The sequence below is a fragment of the Daphnia pulicaria genome, chromosome 3 (genome assembly GCF_021234035.1).
Source record: "Daphnia pulicaria isolate SC F1-1A chromosome 3, SC_F0-13Bv2, whole genome shotgun sequence".
Lineage (NCBI taxonomy): Eukaryota > Metazoa > Arthropoda > Branchiopoda > Diplostraca > Daphniidae > Daphnia > Daphnia pulicaria.
Window position 1 is genome coordinate 1,079,851 of NC_060915.1, and position 16,200 is coordinate 1,096,050.

A 16,200-nucleotide genomic window follows, 5' to 3' on the forward strand; every position below is an offset into this window, starting at 1 on the left:
AATTTTCATTTTTGAATGTCAACGGCCATATCACGTAGAACGCACCTGGTCTCGTCAGCTCCCAGAAGTTAAGTTACGTCGAGTCCCGTTAGTACTTGGAAGGGTGACCGCTTGGGAATACGGGATGTCGTTGGCGATGAACAGTTTGTTTTCAATAACAAACTTCTTGAAATTTTTTTTCAATCACGATGGTTACCAGTCCAAATTCTTAGATAAAAAATTTCAATGGCATAGAGATAGGTTCAATTCATCTATTTGAATGATTCTGGATAAATTTCATTGCGAGTTTTTCAAAGTTTATCGCGCTTTTTTATTCGCGATGGTTACGAGTCCAAATTCAATGAACAAACATTTCTATCACTTTGAAGTGATTTTCTATTCATCCATTGGGACTGGGAGGGTAAATTTTCATTTTTGAATGTCAACGGCCATATCACGTAGAACGCACCTGGTCTCGTCAGCTCCCAGAAGTTAAGTTACGTCGAGTCCCGTTAGTACTTGGAAGGGTGACCGCTTGGGAATACGGGATGTCGTTGGCGATGAACAGTTTGTTTTCAATAACAAACTTCTTGAAATTTTTTTTCAATCACGATGGTTACCAGTCCAAATTCTTAGATAAAAAATTTCAATGGCATAGAGATAGGTTCAATTCATCTATTTGAATGATTCTGGATAAATTTCATTGCGAGTTTTTCAAAGTTTATCGCGCTTTTTTATTCGCGATGGTTACGAGTCCAAATTCAATGAACAAACATTTCTATCACTTTGAAGTGATTTTCTATTCATCCATTGGGACTGGGAGGGTAAATTTTCATTTTTGAATGTCAACGGCCATATCACGTAGAACGCACCTGGTCTCGTCAGCTCCCAGAAGTTAAGTTACGTCGAGTCCCGTTAGTACTTGGAAGGGTGACCGCTTGGGAATACGGGATGTCGTTGGCGATGAACAGTTTGTTTTCAATAACAAACTTCTTGAAATTTTTTTTCAATCACGATAATTACCAGTCCAAATTCGTAGATAAAAAATTTCAATGCCTTAGAGATAGGTTCAATTCATCTATAAGAATGATTCTGGATCAATTCCATTGAGAGTTTTTCAAAGTTTATCGCGTTTTTTAATCGCGATGGTTACCAGTCCAAATTCGTAGATCAAAAATATCAATGGCATAGAGATAGGTTCAATTCATCTATAGGAATGATTCTGGATAAATTTCATTGCGAGTTTTTCAAAGTTTATCGCGCTTTTTTATTCGCGATGGTTACGAGTCCAAATTCAATGAAAAAACATTTCTATCACTTTGAAGTGATTTTCTATTCATCCATTGGGACTGGGAGGGTAAATTTTCATTTTTGAATGTCAACGGCCATATCACGTAGAACGCACCTGGTCTCGTCAGCTCCCAGAAGTTAAGTTACGTCGAGTCCCGTTAGTACTTGGAAGGGTGACCGCTTGGGAATACGGGATGTCGTTGGCGATGAACAGTTTGTTTTCAATAACAAACTTCTTGAAATTTTTTTTCAATCACGATGGTTACCAGTCCAAATTCTTAGATAAAAAATTTCAATGGCATAGAGATAGGTTCAATTCATCTATTTGAATGATTCTGGATAAATTTCATTGCGAGTTTTTCAAAGTTTATCGCGCTTTTTTATTCGCGATGGTTACGAGTCCAAATTCAATGAACAAACATTTCTATCACTTTGAAGTGATTTTCTATTCATCCATTGGGACTGGGAGGGTAAATTTTCATTTTTGAATGTCAACGGCCATATCACGTAGAACGCACCTGGTCTCGTCAGCTCCCAGAAGTTAAGTTACGTCGAGTCCCGTTAGTACTTGGAAGGGTGACCGCTTGGGAATACGGGATGTCGTTGGCGATGAACAGTTTGTTTTCAATAACAAACTTCTTGAAATTTTTTTTCAATCACGATGGTTACCAGTCCAAATTCTTAGATAAAAAATTTCAATGGCATAGAGATAGGTTCAATTCATCTATTTGAATGATTCTGGATAAATTTCATTGCGAGTTTTTCAAAGTTTATCGCGCTTTTTTATTCGCGATGGTTACGAGTCCAAATTCAATGAACAAACATTTCTATCACTTTGAAGTGATTTTCTATTCATCCATTGGGACTGGGAGGGTAAATTTTCATTTTTGAATGTCAACGGCCATATCACGTAGAACGCACCTGGTCTCGTCAGCTCCCATAAGTTAAGTTACGTCGAGTCCCGTTAGTACTTGGAAGGGTGACCGCTTGGGAATACGGGATGTCGTTGGCGATGAACAGTTTGTTTTCAATAACAAACTTCTTGAAATTTTTTTTCAATCACGATGGTTACCAGTCCAAATTCGTAGATAAAAAATTTCAATGCCTTAGAGATAGGTTCAATTCATCTATAAGAATGATTCTGGATCAATTCCATTGAGAGTTTTTCAAAGTTTATCGCGTTTTTTAATCGCGATGGTTACCAGTCCAAATTCGTAGATCAAAAATATCAATGGCATAGAGATAGGTTCAATTCATCTATAGGAATGATTCTGGATAAATTTCATTGCGAGTTTTTCAAAGTTTATCGCGCTTTTTTATTCGCGATGGTTACGAGTCCAAATTCAATGAAAAAACATTTCTATCACTTTGAAGTGATTTTCTATTCATCCATTGGGACTGGGAGGGTAAATTTTCATTTTTGAATGTCAACGGCCATATCACGTAGAACGCACCTGGTCTCGTCAGCTCCCAGAAGTTAAGTTACGTCGAGTCCCGTTAGTACTTGGAAGGGTGACCGCTTGGGAATACGGGATGTCGTTGGCGATGAACAGTTTGTTTTCAATAACAAACTTCTTGAAATTTTTTTTCAATCACGATGGTTACCAGTCCAAATTCTTAGATAAAAAATTTCAATGGCATAGAGATAGGTTCAATTCATCTATTTGAATGATTCTGGATAAATTTCATTGCGAGTTTTTCAAAGTTTATCGCGCTTTTTTATTCGCGATGGTTACGAGTCCAAATTCAATGAACAAACATTTCTATCACTTTGAAGTGATTTTCTATTCATCCATTGGGACTGGGAGGGTAAATTTTCATTTTTGAATGTCAACGGCCATATCACGTAGAACGCACCTGGTCTCGTCAGCTCCCAGAAGTTAAGTTACGTCGAGTCCCGTTAGTACTTGGAAGGGTGACCGCTTGGGAATACGGGATGTCGTTGGCGATGAACAGTTTGTTTTCAATAACAAACTTCTTGAAATTTTTTTTCAATCACGATAATTACCAGTCCAAATTCGTAGATAAAAAATTTCAATGCCTTAGAGATAGGTTCAATTCATCTATAAGAATGATTCTGGATCTATTCCATTGAGAGTTTTTCAAAGTTTATCGCGTTTTTTAATCGCGATGGTTACCAGTCCAAATTCGTAGATCAAAAATATCAATGGCATAGAGATAGGTTCAATTCATCTATAGGAATGATTCTGGATAAATTTCATTGCGAGTTTTTCAAAGTTTATCGCGCTTTTTTATTCGCGATGGTTACGAGTCCAAATTCAATGAAAAAACATTTCTATCACTTTGAAGTGATTTTCTATTCATCCATTGGGACTGGGAGGGTAAATTTTCATTTTTGAATGTCAACGGCCATATCACGTAGAACGCACCTGGTCTCGTCAGCTCCCAGAAGTTAAGTTACGTCGAGTCCCGTTAGTACTTGGAAGGGTGACCGCTTGGGAATACGGGATGTCGTTGGCGATGAACAGTTTGTTTTCAATAACAAACTTCTTGAAATTTTTTTTCAATCACGATAATTACCAGTCCAAATTCGTAGATAAAAAATTTCAATGCCTTAGAGATAGGTTCAATTCATCTATAAGAATGATTCTGGATCAATTCCATTGAGAGTTTTTCAAAGTTTATCGCGTTTTTTAATCGCGATGGTTACCAGTCCAAATTCGTAGATCAAAAATATCAATGCCATAGAGATAGGTTCAATTCATCTATAGGAATGATTCTGGATAAATTTCATTGCGAGTTTTTCAAAGTTTATCGCGCTTTTTTATTCGCGATGGTTACGAGTCCAAATTCAATGAAAAAACATTTCTATCACTTTGAAGTGATTTTCTATTCATCCATTGGGACTGGGAGGGTAAATTTTCATTTTTGAATGTCAACGGCCATATCACGTAGAACGCACCTGGTCTCGTCAGCTCCCAGAAGTTAAGTTACGTCGAGTCCCGTTAGTACTTGGAAGGGTGACCGCTTGGGAATACGGGATGTCGTTGGCGATGAACAGTTTGTTTTCAATAACAAACTTCTTGAAATTTTTTTTCAATCACGATGGTTACCAGTCCAAATTCTTAGATAAAAAATTTCAATGGCATAGAGATAGGTTCAATTCATCTATTTGAATGATTCTGGATAAATTTCATTGCGAGTTTTTCAAAGTTTATCGCGCTTTTTTATTCGCGATGGTTACGAGTCCAAATTCAATGAACAAACATTTCTATCACTTTGAAGTGATTTTCTATTTATCCATTGGGACTGGGAGGGTAAATTTTCATTTTTGAATGTCAACGGCCATATCACGTAGAACGCACCTGGTCTCGTCAGCTCCCAGAAGTTAAGTTACGTCGAGTCCCGTTAGTACTTGGAAGGGTGACCGCTTGGGAATACGGGATGTCGTTGGCGATGAACAGATTGTTTTCAATAACAAACTTCTTGAAATTTTTTTTCAATCACGATGGTTACCAGTCCAAATTCGTAGATAAAAAATTTCAATGCCTTAGAGATAGGTTCAATTCATCTATAAGAATGATTCTGGATCAATTCCATTGAGAGTTTTTCAAAGTTTATCGCGTTTTTTAATCGCGATGGTTACCAGTGCAAATTCGTAGATCAAAAATATCAATGGCATAGAGATAGGTTCAATTCATCTATAGGAATGATTCTGGATAAATTTCATTGCGAGTTTTTCAAAGTTTATCGCGCTTTTTTATTCGCGATGGTTACGAGTCCAAATTCAATGAACAAACATTTCTATCACTTTGAAGTGATTTTCTATTTATCCATTGGGACTGGGAGGGTAAATTTTCATTTTTGAATGTCAACGGCCATATCACGTAGAACGCACCTGGTCTCGTCAGCTCCCAGAAGTTAAGTTACGTCGAGTCCCGTTAGTACTTGGAAGGGTGACCGCTTGGGAATACGGGATGTCGTTGGCGATGAACAGTTTGTTTTCAATAACAAACTTCTTGAAATTTTTTTTCAATCACGATGGTTACCAGTCCAAATTCTTAGATAAAAAATTTCAATGGCATAGAGATAGGTTCAATTCATCTATTTGAATGATTCTGGATAAATTTCATTGCGAGTTTTTCAAAGTTTATCGCGCTTTTTTATTCGCGATGGTTACGAGTCCAAATTCAATGAACAAACATTTCTATCACTTTGAAGTGATTTTCTATTTATCCATTGGGACTGGGAGGGTAAATTTTCATTTTTGAATGTCAACGGCCATATCACGTAGAACGCACCTGGTCTCGTCAGCTCCCAGAAGTTAAGTTACGTCGAGTCCCGTTAGTACTTGGAAGGGTGACCGCTTGGGAATACGGGATGTCGTTGGCGATGAACAGATTGTTTTCAATAACAAACTTCTTGAAATTTTTTTTCAATCACGATGGTTACCAGTCCAAATTCGTAGATAAAAAATTTCAATGCCTTAGAGATAGGTTCAATTCATCTATAAGAATGATTCTGGATCAATTCCATTGAGAGTTTTTCAAAGTTTATCGCGTTTTTTAATCGCGATGGTTACCAGTGCAAATTCGTAGATCAAAAATATCAATGGCATAGAGATAGGTTCAATTCATCTATAGGAATGATTCTGGATAAATTTCATTGCGAGTTTTTCAAAGTTTATCGCGCTTTTTTATTCGCGATGGTTACGAGTCCAAATTCAATGAAAAAACATTTCTATCACTTTGAAGTGATTTTCTATTCATCCATTGGGACTGGGAGGGTAAATTTTCATTTTTGAATGTCAACGGCCATATCACGTAGAACGCACCTGGTCTCGTCAGCTCCCAGAAGTTAAGTTACGTCGAGTCCCGTTAGTACTTGGAAGGGTGACCGCTTGGGAATACGGGAGCTCGTTGGCGATGAACAGTTTGTTTTCAATAACAAACTTCTTGAAATTTTTTTTCAATCACGATGGTTACCAGTCCAAATTCTTAGATAAAAAATTTCAATGGCATAGAGATAGGTTCAATTCATCTATTTGAATGATTCTGGATAAATTTCATTGCGAGTTTTTCAAAGTTTATCGCGCTTTTTTATTCGCGATGGTTACGAGTCCAAATTCAATGAACAAACATTTCTATCACTTTGAAGTGATTTTCTATTCATCCATTGGGACTGGGAGGGTAAATTTTCATTTTTGAATGTCAACGGCCATATCACGTAGAACGCACCTGGTCTCGTCAGCTCCCAGAAGTTAAGTTACGTCGAGTCCCGTTAGTACTTGGAAGGGTGACCGCTTGGGAATACGGGATGTCGTTGGCGATGAACAGTTTGTTTTCAATAACAAACTTCTTGAAATTTTTTTTCAATCACGATAATTACCAGTCCAAATTCGTAGATAAAAAATTTCAATGCCTTAGAGATAGGTTCAATTCATCTATAAGAATGATTCTGGATCAATTCCATTGAGAGTTTTTCAAAGTTTATCGCGTTTTTTAATCGCGATGGTTACCAGTCCAAATTCGTAGATCAAAAATATCAATGGCATAGAGATAGGTTCAATTCATCTATAGGAATGATTCTGGATAAATTTCATTGCGAGTTTTTCAAAGTTTATCGCGCTTTTTTATTCGCGATGGTTACGAGTCCAAATTCAATGAAAAAACATTTCTATCACTTTGAAGTGATTTTCTATTCATCCATTGGGACTGGGAGGGTAAATTTTCATTTTTGAATGTCAACGGCCATATCACGTAGAACGCACCTGGTCTCGTCAGCTCCCAGAAGTTAAGTTACGTCGAGTCCCGTTAGTACTTGGAAGGGTGACCGCTTGGGAATACGGGATGTCGTTGGCGATGAACAGTTTGTTTTCAATAACAAACTTCTTGAAATTTTTTTTCAATCACGATGGTTACCAGTCCAAATTCTTAGATAAAAAATTTCAATGGCATAGAGATAGGTTCAATTCATCTATTTGAATGATTCTGGATAAATTTCATTGCGAGTTTTTCAAAGTTTATCGCGCTTTTTTATTCGCGATGGTTACGAGTCCAAATTCAATGAACAAACATTTCTATCACTTTGAAGTGATTTTCTATTCATCCATTGGGACTGGGAGGGTAAATTTTCATTTTTGAATGTCAACGGCCATATCACGTAGAACGCACCTGGTCTCGTCAGCTCCCAGAAGTTAAGTTACGTCGAGTCCCGTTAGTACTTGGAAGGGTGACCGCTTGGGAATACGGGATGTCGTTGGCGATGAACAGTTTGTTTTCAATAACAAACTTCTTGAAATTTTTTTTCAATCACGATAATTACCAGTCCAAATTCGTAGATAAAAAATTTCAATGCCTTAGAGATAGGTTCAATTCATCTATAAGAATGATTCTGGATCAATTCCATTGAGAGTTTTTCAAAGTTTATCGCGTTTTTTAATCGCGATGGTTACCAGTCCAAATTCGTAGATCAAAAATATCAATGGCATAGAGATAGGTTCAATTCATCTATAGGAATGATTCTGGATAAATTTCATTGCGAGTTTTTCAAAGTTTATCGCGCTTTTTTATTCGCGATGGTTACGAGTCCAAATTCAATGAAAAAACATTTCTATCACTTTGAAGTGATTTTCTATTCATCCATTGGGACTGGGAGGGTAAATTTTCATTTTTGAATGTCAACGGCCATATCACGTAGAACGCACCTGGTCTCGTCAGCTCCCAGAAGTTAAGTTACGTCGAGTCCCGTTAGTACTTGGAAGGGTGACCGCTTGGGAATACGGGATGTCGTTGGCGATGAACAGTTTGTTTTCAATAACAAACTTCTTGAAATTTTTTTTCAATCACGATAATTACCAGTCCAAATTCGTAGATAAAAAATTTCAATGCCTTAGAGATAGGTTCAATTCATCTATAAGAATGATTCTGGATCAATTCCATTGAGAGTTTTTCAAAGTTTATCGCGTTTTTTAATCGCGATGGTTACCAGTGCAAATTCGTAGATCAAAAATATCAATGGCATAGAGATAGGTTCAATTCATCTATAGGAATGATTCTGGATAAATTTCATTGCGAGTTTTTCAAAGTTTATCGCGCTTTTTTATTCGCGATGGTTACGAGTCCAAATTCAATGAAAAAACATTTCTATCACTTTGAAGTGATTTTCTATTCATCCATTGGGACTGGGAGGGTAAATTTTCATTTTTGAATGTCAACGGCCATATCACGTAGAACGCACCTGGTCTCGTCAGCTCCCAGAAGTTAAGTTACGTCGAGTCCCGTTAGTACTTGGAAGGGTGACCGCTTGGGAATACGGGATGTCGTTGGCGATGAACAGTTTGTTTTCAATAACAAACTTCTTGAAATTTTTTTTCAATCACGATAATTACCAGTCCAAATTCGTAGATAAAAAATTTCAATGCCTTAGAGATAGGTTCAATTCATCTATAAGAATGATTCTGGATCAATTCCATTGAGAGTTTTTCAAAGTTTATCGCGTTTTTTAATCGCGATGGTTACCAGTGCAAATTCGTAGATCAAAAATATCAATGGCATAGAGATAGGTTCAATTCATCTATAGGAATGATTCTGGATAAATTTCATTGCGAGTTTTTCAAAGTTTATCGCGCTTTTTTATTCGCGATGGTTACGAGTCCAAATTCAATGAAAAAACATTTCTATCACTTTGAAGTGATTTTCTATTCATCCATTGGGACTGGGAGGGTAAATTTTCATTTTTGAATGTCAACGGCCATATCACGTAGAACGCACCTGGTCTCGTCAGCTCCCAGAAGTTAAGTTACGTCGAGTCCCGTTAGTACTTGGAAGGGTGACCGCTTGGGAATACGGGATGTCGTTGGCGATGAACAGTTTGTTTTCAATAACAAACTTCTTGAAATTTTTTTTCAATCACGATGGTTACCAGTCCAAATTCGTAGATAAAAAATTTCAATGCCTTAGAGATAGGTTCAATTCATCTATAAGAATGATTCTGGATCAATTCCATTGAGAGTTTTTCAAAGTTTATCGCGTTTTTTAATCGCGATGGTTACCAGTGCAAATTCGTAGATCAAAAATATCAATGGCATAGAGATAGGTTCAATTCATCTATAGGAATGATTCTGGATAAATTTCATTGCGAGTTTTTCAAAGTTTATCGCGCTTTTTTATTCGCGATGGTTACGAGTCCAAATTCAATGAAAAAACATTTCTATCACTTTGAAGTGATTTTCTATTCATCCATTGGGACTGGGAGGGTAAATTTTCATTTTTGAATGTCAACGGCCATATCACGTAGAACGCACCTGGTCTCGTCAGCTCCCAGAAGTTAAGTTACGTCGAGTCCCGTTAGTACTTGGAAGGGTGACCGCTTGGGAATACGGGATGTCGTTGGCGATGAACAGTTTGTTTTCAATAACAAACTTCTTGAAATTTTTTTTCAATCACGATAATTACCAGTCCAAATTCGTAGATAAAAAATTTCAATGCCTTAGAGATAGGTTCAATTCATCTATAAGAATGATTCTGGATCAATTCCATTGAGAGTTTTTCAAAGTTTATCGCGTTTTTTAATCGCGATGGTTACCAGTGCAAATTCGTAGATCAAAAATATCAATGGCATAGAGATAGGTTCAATTCATCTATAGGAATGATTCTGGATAAATTTCATTGCGAGTTTTTCAAAGTTTATCGCGCTTTTTTATTCGCGATGGTTACGAGTCCAAATTCAATGAAAAAACATTTCTATCACTTTGAAGTGATTTTCTATTCATCCATTGGGACTGGGAGGGTAAATTTTCATTTTTGAATGTCAACGGCCATATCACGTAGAACGCACCTGGTCTCGTCAGCTCCCAGAAGTTAAGTTACGTCGAGTCCCGTTAGTACTTGGAAGGGTGACCGCTTGGGAATACGGGATGTCGTTGGCGATGAACAGTTTGTTTTCAATAACAAACTTCTTGAAATTTTTTTTCAATCACGATGGTTACCAGTCCAAATTCGTAGATAAAAAATTTCAATGCCTTAGAGATAGGTTCAATTCATCTATAAGAATGATTCTGGATCAATTCCATTGAGAGTTTTTCAAAGTTTATCGCGTTTTTTAATCGCGATGGTTACCAGTCCAAATTCGTAGATCAAAAATATCAATGGCATAGAGATAGGTTCAATTCATCTATAGGAATGATTCTGGATAAATTTCATTGCGAGTTTTTCAAAGTTTATCGCGCTTTTTTATTCGCGATGGTTACGAGTCCAAATTCAATGAAAAAACATTTCTATCACTTTGAAGTGATTTTCTATTCATCCATTGGGACTGGGAGGGTAAATTTTCATTTTTGAATGTCAACGGCCATATCACGTAGAACGCACCTGGTCTCGTCAGCTCCCAGAAGTTAAGTTACGTCGAGTCCCGTTAGTACTTGGAAGGGTGACCGCTTGGGAATACGGGATGTCGTTGGCGATGAACAGTTTGTTTTCAATAACAAACTTCTTGAAATTTTTTTTCAATCACGATGGTTACCAGTCCAAATTCTTAGATAAAAAATTTCAATGGCATAGAGATAGGTTCAATTCATCTATAGGAATGATTCTGGATAAATTTCATTGCGAGTTTTTCAAAGTTTATCGCGCTTTTTTATTCGCGATGGTTGCGAGTCCAAATTCAATGAACAAACATTTCTATCACTTTGAAGTGATTTTCTATTCATCCATTGGGACTGGGAGGGTAAATTTTCATTTTTGAATGTCAACGGCCATATCACGTAGAACGCACCTGGTCTCGTCAGCTCCCAGAAGTTAAGTTACGTCGAGTCCCGTTAGTACTTGGAAGGGTGACCGCTTGGGAATACGGGATGTCGTTGGCGATGAACAGTTTGTTTTCAATAACAAACTTCTTGAAATTTTTTTTCAATCACGATAATTACCAGTCCAAATTCGTAGATAAAAAATTTCAATGCCTTAGAGATAGGTTCAATTCATCTATAAGAATGATTCTGGATCAATTCCATTGAGAGTTTTTCAAAGTTTATCGCGTTTTTTAATCGCGATGGTTACCAGTCCAAATTCGTAGATCAAAAATATCAATGGCATAGAGATAGGTTCAATTCATCTATAGGAATGATTCTGGATAAATTTCATTGCGAGTTTTTCAAAGTTTATCGCGCTTTTTTATTCGCGATGGTTACGAGTCCAAATTCAATGAAAAAACATTTCTATCACTTTGAAGTGATTTTCTATTCATCCATTGGGACTGGGAGGGTAAATTTTCATTTTTGAATGTCAAATATCACGTAGAACGGACCTGGTCTCGTCAGCTCCCAGAAGTTAAGTTACGTCGAGTCCCGTTAGTACTTGGAAGGGTGACCGCTTGGGAATACGGGATGTCGTTGGCGATGAATAGTTTGTTTTCAATAACAAATTTCTTGAAATTTTTTTTCAATCACGATGGTTACCAGTCCAAATTCTTAGATAAAAAATTTCAATGGCACATAGAGATAGGTTCAATTCATCTATAGGAATGATTCTGGATAAATTTCATTGCGAGTTTTTCAAAGTTTATCGCGCTTTTTTATTCGCGATGGTTACGAGTCCAAATTCAATGAACAAACATTTCTATCACTTTGAAGTGATTTTCTATTCATCCATTGGGACTGGGAGGGTAAATTTTCATTTTTGAATGTCAACGGCCATATCACGTAGAACGCACCTGGTCTCGTCAGCTCCCAGAAGTTAAGTTACGTCGAGTCCCGTTAGTACTTGGAAGGGTGACCGCTTGGGAATACGGGATGTCGTTGGCGATGAACAGTTTTGTTTTCAATAACAAACTTCTTGAAATTTTTTTTTCAATCACGATAATTACCAGTCCAAATTCGTAGATAAAAAATTTCAATGCCTTAGAGATAGGTTCAATTCATCTATAAGAATGATTCTGGATCAATTCCATTGAGAGTTTTTCAAAGTTTATCGCGTTTTTTTAATCGCGATGGTTACCAGTCCAAATTCGTAGATCAAAAATATCAATGGCATAGAGATAGGTTCAATTCATCTATAGGAATGATTCTGGATAAATTTCATTGCGAGTTTTTCAAAGTTTATCGCGCTTTTTTATTCGCGATGGTTACGAGTCCACATTCAATGAAAAAACATTTCTATCACTTTGAAGTGATTTTCTATTCATCCATTGGGACTGGGAGGGTAAATTTTCATTTTTGAATGTCAACGGCCATATCACGTAGAACGCACCTGGTCTCGTCAGCTCCCAGAAGTTAAGTTACGTCGAGTCCCGTTAGTACTTGGAAGGGTGACCGCTTGGGAATACGGGATGTCGTTGGCGATGAACAGTTTGTTTTCAATAACAAACTTCTTGAAATTTTTTTTCAATCACGATGGTTACCAGTCCAAATTCTTAGATAAAAAATTTCAATGGCATAGAGATAGGTTCAATTCATCTATAAGAATGATTCTGGATCAATTCCATTGAGAGTTTTTCAAAGTTTATCGCGTTTTTTAATCGCGATGGTTACCAGTCCAAATTCGTGGATCAAAAATATCAATGGCATAGAGATAGGTTCAATTCATCTATAGGAATGATTCTGGATAAATTTCATTGCGAGTTTTTCAAAGTTTATCGCGCTTTTTTATTCGCGATGGTTACGAGTCCAAATTCAATGAAAAAACATTTCTATCACTTTGAAGTGATTTTCTATTCATCCATTGGGACTGGGAGGGTAAATTTTCATTTTTGAATGTCAACGGCCCATATCACGTAGAACGCACCTGGTCTCGTCAGCTCCCAGAAGTTAAGTTACGTCGAGTCCCGTTAGTACTTGGAAGGGTGACCGCTTGGGAATACGGGATGTCGTTGGCGATGAACAGTTTGTTTTCAATAACAAACTTCTTGAAATTTTTTTTCAATCACGATGGTTACCAGTCCAAATTCTTAGATAAAAAATTTCAATGGCATAGAGATAGGTTCAATTCATCTATAGGAATGATTCTGGATAAATTTCATTGCGAGTTTTTCAAAGTTTATCGCGCTTTTTTATTCGCGATGGTTACGAGTCCAAATTCAATGAACAAACATTTCTATCACTTTGAAGTGATTTTCTATTCATCCATTGGGACTGGGAGGGTAAATTTTCATTTTTGAATGTCAACGGCCATATCACGTAGAACGCACCTGGTCTCGTCAGCTCCCAGAAGTTAAGTTACGTCGAGTCCCGTTAGTACTTGGAAGGGTGACCGCTTGGGAATACGGGATGTCGTTGGCGATGAACAGTTTGTTTTCAATAACAAACTTCTTGAAATTTTTTTTCAATCACGATAATTACCAGTCCAAATTCGTAGATAAAAAATTTCAATGCCTTAGAGATAGGTTCAATTCATCTATAAGAATGATTCTGGATCAATTCCATTGAGAGTTTTTCAAAGTTTATCGCGTTTTTTAATCGCGATGGTTACCAGTCCAAATTCGTAGATCAAAAATATCAATGGCATAGAGATAGGTTCAATTCATCTATAGGAATGATTCTGGATAAATTTCATTGCGAGTTTTTCAAGTTTATCGCGCTTTTTTATTCGCGATGGTTACGAGTCCAAATTCAATGAAAAAACATTTCTATCACTTTGAAGTGATTTTCTATTCATCCATTGGGACTGGGAGGGTAAATTTTCATTTTTGAATGTCAACGGCCATATCACGTAGAACGCACCTGGTCTCGTCAGCTCCCAGAAGTTAAGTTACGTCGAGTCCCGTTAGTACTTGGAAGGGTGACCGCTTGGGGAATACGGGATGTCGTTGGCGATGAACAGTTTGTTTTCAATAACAAACTTCTTGAAATTTTTTTTCAATCACGATGGTTACCAGTCCAAATTCTTAGATAAAAAATTTCAATGGCATAGAGATAGGTTCAATTCATCTATAAGAATGATTCTGGATCAATTCCATTGAGAGTTTTTCAAAGTTTATCGCGTTTTTTAATCGCGATGGTTACCAGTCCAAATTCGTAGATCAAAAATATCAATGGCATAGAGATAGGTTCAATTCATCTATAGGAATGATTCTGGATAAATTTCATTGCGAGTTTTTCAAAGTTTATCGCGCTTTTTTATTCGCGATGGTTACGAGTCCAAATTCAATGAAAAAAACATTCTATCACTTTGAAGTGATTTTCTATTCATCCATTGGGACTGGGAGGGTAAATTTTCATTTTTGAATGTCAACGGCCATATCACGTAGAACGCACCTGGTCTCGTCAGCTCCCAGAAGTTAAGTTACGTCGAGTCCCGTTAGTACTTGGAAGGGTGACCGCTTGGGAATACGGGATGTCGTTGGCGATGAACAGTTTGTTTTCAATAACAAACTTCTTGAAATTTTTTTTCAATCACGATAATTACCAGTCCAAATTCGTAGATAAAAAATTTCAATGCCTTAGAGATAGGTTCAATTCATCTATAAGAATGATTCTGGATCAATTCCATTGAGAGTTTTTCAAAGTTTATCGCGTTTTTTAATCGCGATGGTTACCAGTCCAAATTCGTAGATCAAAAATATCAATGGCATAGAGATAGGTTCAATTCATCTATAGGAATGATTCTGGATAAATTCATTGCGAGTTTTTCAAAGTTTATCGCGCTTTTTTATTCGCGATGGTTACGAGTCCAAATTCAATGAAAAACATTTCTATCACTTTGAAGTGATTTTCTATTCATCCATTGGGACTGGGAGGGTAAATTTTCATTTTTGAATGTCAACGGCCATATCACGTAGAACGCACCTGGTCTCGTCAGCTCCCAGAAGTTAAGTTACGTCGAGTCCCGTTAGTACTTGGAAGGGTGACCGCTTGGGAATACGGGATGTCGTTGGCGATGAACAGTTTGTTTTCAATAACAAACTTCTTGAAATTTTTTTTCAATCACGATGGTTACCAGTCCAAATTCGTAGATAAAAAATTTCAATGCCTTAGAGATAGGTTCAATTCATCTATAAGAATGATTCTGGATCAATTCCATTGAGAGTTTTTCAAAGTTTATCGCGTTTTTTAATCGCGATGGTTACCAGTCCAAATTCGTAGATCAAAAATATCAATGGCATAGAGATAGGTTCAATTCATCTATAGGAATGATTCTGGATAAATTTCATTGCGAGTTTTTCAAAGTTTATCGCGCTTTTTTATTCGCGATGGTTACGAGTCCAAATTCAATGAAAAAACATTTCTATCACTTTGAAGTGATTTTCTATTCATCCATTGGGACTGGGAGGGTAAATTTTCATTTTGAATGTCAACGGCCATATCACGTAGAACGCACCTGGTCTCGTCAGCTCCCAGAAGTTAAGTTACGTCGAGTCCCGTTAGTACTTGGAAGGGTGACCGCTTGGGAATACGGGATGTCGTTGGCGATGAACAGTTTGTTTTCAATAACAAACTTCTTGAAATTTTTTTTCAATCACGATGGTTACCAGTCCAAATTCGTAGATAAAAAATTTCAATGCCTTAGAGATAGGTTCAATTCATCTATAAGAATGATTCTGGATCAATTCCATTGAGAGTTTTTCAAAGTTTATCGCGTTTTTTAATCGCGATGGTTACCAGTCCAAATTCGTAGATCAAAAATATCAATGGCATAGAGATAGGTTCAATTCATCTATAGGAATGATTCTGGATAAATTTCATTGCGAGTTTTTCAAAGTTTATCGCGCTTTTTTATTCGCGATGGTTACGAGTCCAAATTCAATGAAAAAACATTTCTATCACTTTGAAGTGATTTTCTATTCATCCATTGGGACTGGGAGGGTAAATTTTCATTTTTGAATGTCAACGGCCATATCACGTAGAACGCACCTGGTCTCGTCAGCTCCCAGAAGTTAAGTTACGTCGAGTCCCGTTAGTACTTGGAAGGGTGACCGCTTGGGAATACGGGATGTCGTTGGCGATGAACAGTTTGTTTTCAATAACAAACTTCTTGAAAT

General features: G+C 37.0%; 33 pseudogenes; all 33 read left to right on the forward strand.

The window, feature by feature from the left end:
• Nucleotides 1-17: 17 nt before the first annotated feature.
• Nucleotides 18-136, forward strand: LOC124331036 (annotated as a pseudogene).
• Nucleotides 137-420: 284 nt separating this feature from the next.
• Nucleotides 421-539, forward strand: LOC124331037 (annotated as a pseudogene).
• A 284-nt stretch (nucleotides 540-823) lies between these two features.
• Nucleotides 824-942, forward strand: LOC124331038 (annotated as a pseudogene).
• A 414-nt stretch (nucleotides 943-1,356) lies between these two features.
• Nucleotides 1,357-1,475, forward strand: LOC124331039 (annotated as a pseudogene).
• A 284-nt stretch (nucleotides 1,476-1,759) lies between these two features.
• Nucleotides 1,760-1,878, forward strand: LOC124331041 (annotated as a pseudogene).
• A 284-nt stretch (nucleotides 1,879-2,162) lies between these two features.
• On the forward strand, nucleotides 2,163-2,281 carry LOC124335269 (annotated as a pseudogene).
• A 414-nt stretch (nucleotides 2,282-2,695) lies between these two features.
• Nucleotides 2,696-2,814, forward strand: LOC124331042 (annotated as a pseudogene).
• A 284-nt stretch (nucleotides 2,815-3,098) lies between these two features.
• On the forward strand, nucleotides 3,099-3,217 carry LOC124331043 (annotated as a pseudogene).
• Nucleotides 3,218-3,631: 414 nt separating this feature from the next.
• Nucleotides 3,632-3,750, forward strand: LOC124331044 (annotated as a pseudogene).
• Nucleotides 3,751-4,164: 414 nt separating this feature from the next.
• On the forward strand, nucleotides 4,165-4,283 carry LOC124331045 (annotated as a pseudogene).
• A 284-nt stretch (nucleotides 4,284-4,567) lies between these two features.
• Nucleotides 4,568-4,686, forward strand: LOC124331047 (annotated as a pseudogene).
• A 414-nt stretch (nucleotides 4,687-5,100) lies between these two features.
• LOC124331048 lies at nucleotides 5,101-5,219 on the forward strand (annotated as a pseudogene).
• A 284-nt stretch (nucleotides 5,220-5,503) lies between these two features.
• On the forward strand, nucleotides 5,504-5,622 carry LOC124331049 (annotated as a pseudogene).
• Nucleotides 5,623-6,036: 414 nt separating this feature from the next.
• LOC124329990 lies at nucleotides 6,037-6,155 on the forward strand (annotated as a pseudogene).
• Nucleotides 6,156-6,439: 284 nt separating this feature from the next.
• On the forward strand, nucleotides 6,440-6,558 carry LOC124331050 (annotated as a pseudogene).
• Nucleotides 6,559-6,972: 414 nt separating this feature from the next.
• On the forward strand, nucleotides 6,973-7,091 carry LOC124331051 (annotated as a pseudogene).
• Nucleotides 7,092-7,375: 284 nt separating this feature from the next.
• On the forward strand, nucleotides 7,376-7,494 carry LOC124331053 (annotated as a pseudogene).
• Nucleotides 7,495-7,908: 414 nt separating this feature from the next.
• On the forward strand, nucleotides 7,909-8,027 carry LOC124331054 (annotated as a pseudogene).
• Nucleotides 8,028-8,441: 414 nt separating this feature from the next.
• LOC124331055 lies at nucleotides 8,442-8,560 on the forward strand (annotated as a pseudogene).
• Nucleotides 8,561-8,974: 414 nt separating this feature from the next.
• LOC124331056 lies at nucleotides 8,975-9,093 on the forward strand (annotated as a pseudogene).
• Nucleotides 9,094-9,507: 414 nt separating this feature from the next.
• On the forward strand, nucleotides 9,508-9,626 carry LOC124331057 (annotated as a pseudogene).
• A 414-nt stretch (nucleotides 9,627-10,040) lies between these two features.
• LOC124331058 lies at nucleotides 10,041-10,159 on the forward strand (annotated as a pseudogene).
• Nucleotides 10,160-10,573: 414 nt separating this feature from the next.
• Nucleotides 10,574-10,692, forward strand: LOC124331059 (annotated as a pseudogene).
• Nucleotides 10,693-10,976: 284 nt separating this feature from the next.
• Nucleotides 10,977-11,095, forward strand: LOC124331060 (annotated as a pseudogene).
• Nucleotides 11,096-11,909: 814 nt separating this feature from the next.
• Nucleotides 11,910-12,028, forward strand: LOC124331061 (annotated as a pseudogene).
• Nucleotides 12,029-12,445: 417 nt separating this feature from the next.
• On the forward strand, nucleotides 12,446-12,564 carry LOC124331062 (annotated as a pseudogene).
• A 414-nt stretch (nucleotides 12,565-12,978) lies between these two features.
• LOC124335514 lies at nucleotides 12,979-13,098 on the forward strand (annotated as a pseudogene).
• A 284-nt stretch (nucleotides 13,099-13,382) lies between these two features.
• Nucleotides 13,383-13,501, forward strand: LOC124331064 (annotated as a pseudogene).
• Nucleotides 13,502-13,914: 413 nt separating this feature from the next.
• LOC124329577 lies at nucleotides 13,915-14,034 on the forward strand (annotated as a pseudogene).
• Nucleotides 14,035-14,448: 414 nt separating this feature from the next.
• On the forward strand, nucleotides 14,449-14,567 carry LOC124331065 (annotated as a pseudogene).
• Nucleotides 14,568-14,979: 412 nt separating this feature from the next.
• LOC124331066 lies at nucleotides 14,980-15,098 on the forward strand (annotated as a pseudogene).
• Nucleotides 15,099-15,511: 413 nt separating this feature from the next.
• LOC124331067 lies at nucleotides 15,512-15,630 on the forward strand (annotated as a pseudogene).
• Nucleotides 15,631-16,044: 414 nt separating this feature from the next.
• LOC124331068 lies at nucleotides 16,045-16,163 on the forward strand (annotated as a pseudogene).
• Nucleotides 16,164-16,200: the final 37 nt, after the last annotated feature.